The sequence below is a fragment of the Mytilus trossulus genome, chromosome 5 (genome assembly GCF_036588685.1).
Source record: "Mytilus trossulus isolate FHL-02 chromosome 5, PNRI_Mtr1.1.1.hap1, whole genome shotgun sequence".
Classification (NCBI taxonomy): Eukaryota; Metazoa; Mollusca; class Bivalvia; order Mytilida; family Mytilidae; genus Mytilus; species Mytilus trossulus.
The window spans coordinates 78,893,478-78,902,590 of NC_086377.1; the positions used below are offsets into that span (position 1 = coordinate 78,893,478).

At 33.7% G+C, this 9,113-nt stretch overlaps 1 protein-coding gene across 1 annotated transcript in view; it reads left to right on the forward strand.

The window, feature by feature from the left end:
* Positions 1-9,113, forward strand: part of LOC134718336 (uncharacterized) — a 184,466-nt gene that overhangs the window by 12,299 nt on the left and 163,054 nt on the right. The gene's annotated exons all lie outside the window — the stretch shown is intronic.

A 9,113-nucleotide genomic window follows, 5' to 3' on the forward strand; every position in this document is an offset into this window, starting at 1 on the left:
ACTTTTACGAATAGAAAGAAAAAAGCAAGTCTGTCCGAAAGGTGATTGTCTATTTGATATTTAAAAGGAAAATGTATAACTATAGTGTGTTCATTGTAAACTTAAACCATAATGCATAGAATTGTCTCTGCATGTTTATAACAGTCACAAGTCACTTCTAGAATTAAAGGTCAGCGATCAGAATAAAAATTCGTGCAATTATATTTTGTCAAAAGTGATCGAGATGCCTTTATCAGGTAATTCAAATAATCGCACCCATATATTTTTTTCCCAGAACACGTTAAAGTTAATATCAGAGCCATATAATACATGTTTTATATCTTTGACTATTATCCTAGTAGACTAGTATAGTTTTTCTCAGGTTATATTCTCCGTTGATATGTATCTTTCCTATAAAGTCTTGTTTTTTCTCTAACACTTTAGAATAGTATATAGGGACCACTTCCGAAAATAATCTTTTAAAATGCAAATTTAAGTTTTAGCCTTTAAAACATGTATGTCAAATAATTTGACCACACAACAAAAATTTCTACCATTAACATTAGTCACGCTCGACAGATTTCGATGTGAGACAGTCACACGTGCCGTTACAATAGCCAGTGTACACGCATCAGCGCACACATGTATGTCAAATAGGTCAGTTGATTGGAGGAATATTTCCGAAAACACGCCTACCTCAAACTAATACCCAATCAAACGCCTTTACCAGAAACATAAATACTTGGAGATTTGGTTGCATATTCAACCCGACCGTGCAAGGGCTGTATAGCCAGTCAAGGTCGTTAAAAACTTCCATTTGTTGTTGCATATTCAACATTTGAAAAATTTTATAAACTCTTTAATTCGAGCTAAGAAGCAAAGAATATGCCCGAAATGCAAGTTTCCCAATAAATTTCAGCTATCTAGTGATGAAATAAAAAATAAATAAAAATAAATAAAAAATACAAATTAAAAGTTTTTCGAATTATAAAACTATAAGTCTTTTATCTGACAAGAACACCCCAATTTAGCGGACAAGCAGTCAAGTTATTCTTTTTGCTGTTACTGAATATATACCAAGAAAGACAATAAATCCCGATATTAATTTGAAACTTTGTTACTGAATACTTTTCCAAGAAAATATTCAAATATCTTGGCAACATGCATGTCGGAACAGAAAATTTGGCATACAGTACTTCAGAACGATGTTTACATTATAATACATTATACCCAACAATTGTGATGACGAATTCCTTCCTTTGTTCGAGAACAATTTTATTTAAATAGAAATCTGTGATTGTACTTTGTCCATTACTTCGACGAACTAGAGCAGGTTAATTATCAACCTGTTTTTAATTCAAATTGGTTCTCTTCTTCTTCTTCTTTTAGTATACAATAGTCCATCGACATCCCATGATAACATACTGAGTGGCGGATCCAGGAATTTTCGTAAGTGGGGGCCCACTGACTGACCTAAGAGGGGGCCCGCTCCAGTTACGGTTCAGTGATTCCCTATATAAGCAACCAATTTTTTTCCCAAAAAGGGAGGGGGCAAAATGCATAACCGTTTATTTATGTATAATTGTCATTTTGCTTATTTTCTTTGGTTACATCTTTTGACATCAGACTCGGACTTTTCTTGAATTGAATTTTAAATGTACGTATTGTTGTGCGTTTACTTTTCTACATTGGCTAGAGGTATAGGAGAGGGTTGAGATCTCATAAACATGTTTAACCCCGCCGCATTTTTTTGCGCCTGTCCCTAGTCAGAAGCCTCTGGTCTTTGTTAGTCTTGTATTATTAAATTTTAGTTTCTTGTGTACAATTTGGAAATTGGTATGGTGTTCATTATCACTGAACTTGTATATATTTGTTTAGGGGCCAGCTAAAGGACACCTCCAGGAGCGGGAATTTCTCGTTACATTGAAGACCTGTCGGTGACCTTCCGCTGTTGTTTTTTCTATGGTCGGGTTGATGTCTCTTCGATACATTCCCCATTTCCATTCTCAATTTTATTCTTTCTTATGTTCAATGTAAAAATGTATATAACTTTAAATTGCAACTATCTATAGTTCCGTAACTTTCTATCAAGGCGTATAAAAGAATGGTCGTTAAGTGCGTATATTTTTGTTAAATCAATTTTTCTTGTATGTTTCAAACTGTGCTACACTTTTGACAACGAGTAGTTACATTTCCCCATATTTACCATTGGAAAAAATGTGTAAGCAAATTTTTATTTTATCAAATCTCTTTTTTGGAATTATTTAAATTTTTATGAATAATATTCTTTACACCAGAAATGTTATTTATAAACAGTAATGACTAGTGTCTCACTATCGGACACGCAGGACAGAGATGTATATTATCAAATGATTACCTATGCACCTGAATGTTTAAAATGGAAAGATTGAAGTTTTCGGTCGTGTACACTGACAGAAGTGAAATGATGCACGAACTTGCAAGTCCGACAGGAAATCGCTTGCCTGAATACCTGGAGGTGTCACCTGCCAATACACCTGGGAGTAATACCTTTAGCCATGCTGGTGATCAGACAAGGGAAGGTCTGAATTTATTTAAATAAAAGAATTATGGACAAATTAGATTTTTGAAAACAATTTTCACGTAACGTCAGGGGTAATACTTGTATAAGACATTAGTTAATTTTTTTAACTTTACATTAAAGTAAATAAACCCAATTTAGGAGCCTGTTATTCAGTGGTTGTCGTTTGTTTATGTGTTACATATTTGTTTTTATTCATTTATTTTCATAAATAAGGCCGTCAGTTTTCTCGTTTGAATCGTTTTACTATGTCTTATCGGGGACTTTTAAAGCTGACTAGGCGGTATGGGCTTTGCTCATTGTTGAAAGCTGTACAGTGACCTATAATTGTTAATGTTTGTGTCGTTTTGGTCTTTTTTGGAGAGTTGTCTCATTGGCAATCATACCACATCTTCTTTTTTATATTTAAATAGTCTCCCCTTAATTTTTTGTCTGTAGTGTTTTTGTTGATTGCTGTTTATCAAATATTTGTTTGTTTGTTGCTCATGTATACTAGTATAAATCAAGTTGTCATCACTGTTGGGTTTCTCGTCTGAATTTTGCACATTAACTCTGTTAGATGCCTAGCTCTTTTCCAAGCAGAGCCATTTATAGGGTGTTTATTATGAAGTTTAAGTTTTTGGTCATTGCTGAAGGGTGTACAGTGACTTATGATATAAGATATTTTTTTTTTTAAGATATTTTTATTTCCAATTATGGGCCCCAAAGGGCATAAACATAACAACATCAATATTTTTTTTTTGATATAGTGACTGAAAAGAAAATCACTTGATCTACATGGTTTATGGTTTATAGTTTAAGATATGAAAGTCGTCTCATCAAAATTCATACCCAGTGGTGGATCCAGGGGGATGGTTCAGGGGTTGGAATCCCCCTTTTTTTGGACGATCATGGAATGGGGACATATAGTTGGAACCCCCCTTTTTTAAATGGCTGGATTCACCCCTGATACCATATCTCCTTAGGCAAAAATAAAAATTATGTTTGTTTCCAACATGTACAATGTAGCTTACAGCTTCTTAGAAACAATTCAAACATTGATGACCTTCTGCTGTTGTCTGCTCTGTAGTCGGGTTGTTGTCTTGTTGGCACATTTCCCATTTCCAGTCTTTAATTTCATTACGAAGTATCTGAGATACAAACCTAACCATTTTAACATTGTATTAAACTGAAATAACCTAAATCACTTAAATTATCCATGAAATAAAATTAAGGTCAGGTCAACCTAACCTGATAGACAAGAAGACCTTGCAAGGTACTCATATACAATAAAATGTATCCAATTTCATGTAATAAAATGTAACAGTATATTTTACACTCAGTCACTGAACCACACATCCAGCTCTTTTAGCTTTTATAAATGTAAAGCTCTATTAAAAATAGCTTATACATCATCACCCAAAGACTGTAATACATATTTCTTGCATATATACAACCAACTTTCATGACTTTCATGTAAGGCGAGACAAAATAAAATGATACTTTGAAGTACATGTATTGTTTAATATGTTCGACTACTACATGTATTGTTTAATATGTTCGACTACTACATGTACAAGTATAAAATGCCAGTTTCAGAATGAACAGTAATTTAGAAGATTGTCAAAATACATGTAGACTACAGTATTTGAACTACAAATGTATACAGCAAGCTGTCATTTGACTCTTAGGTCCAACCAACAACTGTGCCAGGGCTGTAAAGCTTGTCTAGGTTGGTGAAACTTCCATCATCATGCATATATATGACACTAACCAATAGTGACAGACCGTGCCAGACCCTCATGAAAGGTCAAAAAGGTTTAACACTCCCTGGTGGTACATGAAGCCAACAGTAGCAACGCCAGCATAGAAATTCTTATTAAATCCAAATTCTTATTTTAAATGAATAATTATCCAAGGTGAATTCAGATATATATGATCATGATGATGCACTTGTAGTATTGACAATGATCATGATGATTGTAAGGTAATCACTGAAACTATGAATTTTCATTATTCCAATTTCCTACTTTTTTTCCTATGAATTGTAAGTTTGCTTTTTGTTCAATTCACAATTTCCTTTTTGTCCAATCAGAACATTCCATCAACATCATGGCATAATGCTGTTAGCTTTATCAACGGTATTTCCAATTGCAATAAGTAACTCAAAATTATGAATGAATCCACCGTTTCACAATTTACAGCTACAGGTACAAATGAGGTACCGTATGAGAGTAATTTGGTGACACTATATATTTCCTATGTATATATGATATATATGCCCCTTCATAATCTTGCTGGGAATCATGCTCAAACCAATGTGATATCTTATCTACAAAAATATATACATTAATTTATAAGATGTATTATATAACATGTATAAAATTAAATAAGTCAATAGCATTTATACTATTTTATATACTACTGTCAATTCAGAAATTAATGTGAGGTTTTTATTATTGCGAAAAATGCGACTGAGTTTTAAACGCGCATTTAGTGATATTTTCTATGAATTAAACAGGATTTTTCACAAAATCGTAAAAATTAAAATCGCATTTAAGTCTAAAATGACAAATTCGCAATAATAAATGCAAGCAATAATTTCTGAATTTACAGTAACTACATGTATTTGATTTGTCATATTTGTAGTAATAATAATTCAACAAATTCTTTTAATAATACTTTTTTATTTAAAAATAGAATTTTTAGAATATTACTACATACATGACAAAGCAATGGTATGTATAGATTATAACATGTTATAATATATGCATATATTTAAGTTCTACAAAATTTAGAGCAAAACAAATCATTGATAACGATTCAGAGGAGGGTCCAGCCATTTTGAAAACCAGGACAAAGGGGGGTTCCAATTACATGTCCCCATTCAAATGCATTTATCCTCAAAAAGAGAAAGGGGTTCCAATCCCTGGAACTCCCCTCTGGATCCGCGCCTGCAATTTAATGAAACATGCCTGGAAAATTATCTTAAATTTCTTATCACAAAAGTGTAAAAAATTGTCGTTGAGGACGCAATGCTGTCACATCATTTGGAATCAGGGCACAATATCAATTTACTCTTTTTTTTTGCCCCAGGCAATTTTGAGGTTATTGCATATGCAAACCCAAGCCTTGAAGGTATTCATAACAAATATGTGATAAATTATAATTATTGTACATCACCCATCAGTGGCTATATAAATAGGTACATCATCAGTGTAACATACATGACATATAACTCATAACCAAACAATCTTCACATGTCATGTGAAGATTGTTTGGTTATGAGTTATAAAAAATCCAGTGACAAATATTTCATGCAAATTTTAAGACGTGACAATTATCAATACATTATTAAACATACAATACATATGAATATGTAGGGTTACTCCATCAGGGGGTTAGGTCTGGTAATAGGCCACCCCCACAACCAAACCATTGTGAATACACACAATGGTTTAGGCAATAAACAGGTGTGTATCCAGCTTTTTTAAAAGGGGGGATTTAAACCATAGTTTATATGTACCTTTTTCAAATCATGCATTGATCTTCCAAAAAAAAAGGGGGGGGTCCAATCACAGGAACAATTTTTTTACAAGCCCAAATTCTTACTTTGCCTTTGAACAAGTTACTGTGTAAGAATGTTGTGTATTAGAACGTCGATTCATAACTGTATGCACAAATGTATTTTTCCTTCAAACTCTTGGCCGAATCGATGATCATGATGATTATTCTCTGACATGTCTGATAGGCATGTTTTAAAATATTATTCATATCTACTCACCAATTGTAATTACCAGCTCAGCTTATATTGTGCTGTAGTGTCCATCTACCATGTCAACGATTTTGTGTAAAATAAATTTGCCATTTGAAGATGCCGACATCCGACAAGTTGGGTACAGTAACGTTAAATCGTTTACGGGCGTGTTTTCCGTTTTTAATCAAGCTTGTCAGATTTGATTAATTATCGTCGGAAAATGTCCCTAACGGATATAGTAATTCAAATTAAACCAGCTTTACTATGCTGTATTTATGTAATATATATAACCTGGTCTTTGAATGTACTTCAGGTACACTGGCCTTTTTCTGCTATAATATTCAAACTTTATCTTTTAACGAAGTCTTCTAGTAGATCTATGTAATATTTTTTTTATAAAAGACTCTCGAATTATAGACTAATTAAAAATAAAGATGGAAAGTCAAACGCATGAGTCTGGCAAAAATGAACGGACAATGGCATGACAGTAAACGGAAAACGAGAAAAGACATAGATTCTAGTTATATATATATTTTTTTTCCCTGCCTCAAATTTACTCAAATGCAATTTATAGAGCCAACATTAAAAGTTAAATGAGAATGCATTCATTTACAATATTAAAAAATGTTACATCTTAAATTTGATTAAACATAATTATTAAGATCACGCGTTTTCAAGTGTTCACGGCCGACATCCGTAATTATTTGATAAGGGTGTAAAATGATCTGTATTGTAATCACTTGTAAACCTTTAATATAAAGGTTCAGGTGCTTACATTCAATGAATAAATGTTATTTCGGCAATCTGTTGATTTTTTTTAGTCAATTCGCGGCGGTTTGTTCAGCAGTATGACTTTGAGCTACTTTTTAAAATATACAAAACATGTTAAATAGGATGAAGTAAGAATTCAAATTGAATATCTTTTTTATTTAATTAACATGATTAAAGGGACGTGGTAGACTTTCAGTTAACATAAACCGTCTTCTTTCTAATTTTTATTTTATTTTTAAAAGGGGAGCAACCCCTGATAAACAATGGGAAAGTTTCACTGGTTTTGTGTCCAAATGATTAAAATCTGAACACGACTGGACACGGTCTGACAACATCTTGACGTTACTTTGTATCCATGGTCTGTTTTGGTCTGACATGGTCTTAACGGGTCCAAACAACCCGCTAGACGATTCAGTCTTTTCCGTCTTGACACGCCTTAACGAACTGATTTACCTGATGAGGCTATCGATCTGAACGGCGACTTAACGAACTGAAATATCGTGACGAATTTCTCTAGCGGTAAATCCAGTCAATCAAGATGTGATCAGACCAAAATGACCGTTTCAGACTGAAATCGGGCTACTAGTGTACTGACACAACTACCATCTCATCATACTCCACCAACACACCTAACACAAATCATACACTACTGACACAGCTACCATCTCATCATACTCCACCAACACACCTAACACCAATCGTACATTACTGACACAACTACCATCTCATCATACTCCACCAACACACCTAACACCAATCCTACACTACTGACGCCAATAATACACTACCAGCTCATCAACCATCTAATTATACCTCAATTACACATGTAATTGTATCAGTAGTGTAAGATTGGTGGTAGGTGTGTCAGTAGCATATGATGTAGTAAATTATAATCCTGGTACCTTTGATAACTAACTCCAATAATACACTACCAGCTCATCAAAACATCTAACTATACTCCAATTACACATCTAAGTCCAATAAAACACTACCAGCACATCAACCATCTAATTATACTCCAATTACACATCTAACACCAATAATACACTACCAGCACATCAACCATGTCATCATACTCCACCAACACACCCTACATCAATCCTAAACTACTGACACAACTACCATCTCATCATACTCTACCAAAACACCCTACATCAATCCTAAACTACTGACACAACTACCATCTCATCATATTCTACCAAATACACCCTACATCAATCCTAAACTACTGACACAACAATCATCTCATCATACTCTACCAACACACCTAACATCAATCATATACTACTGACACAACAACCATCTCATCATACTCCACCAACACACCCTACATCAATCCTAAACTACTGACACAACTAACATATCATCATACTCTACCAACACAACCTACACCAATCCTACACTACTGACACAACTACCATCTCCTCATACTCCACCAACACACCCTACACCAATCCTAAACTACTGACACAACTACCATCCCATCATACTCCACCAACACACCCTACATCAATCATATACTACTGACACAACTACCATCCCATCATACTGTACCAACACACCCTACATCAATCCAATTACACATCTAACACCAATCATACACTACCAACACATCAACCATCTAATCATACTCCAATTACACATCTAACTCCAAAAATACACTACCAGCACATCAACCATCTAATCATAGTTCAATTACACTTCTAACACAAATTCTACACTACCAGCATATCAACCATCCAATCAAACCTTACCATCATAACTACTATCTAATCACATTCAACCAACATACCTTACACCAATTATATACTACTAACAAAGCTATGATCTAATCCTACTCCAGCAACACATCATACACTACCAACACAACTACAATCTTATACTTTACCAACACACTTGATACCAAGCATTCACTAATTAACCAATATATATAAAAAGTATAAAACAAAAACAGTGTTGCCCACATATTTCAGCCTTTTATAATGCAGATACAGCACAAACAAGAAAAATGACATATATTACAGTTTTCTTCATGTGTCATTAATATTATATTGAAAAGAGCACAAA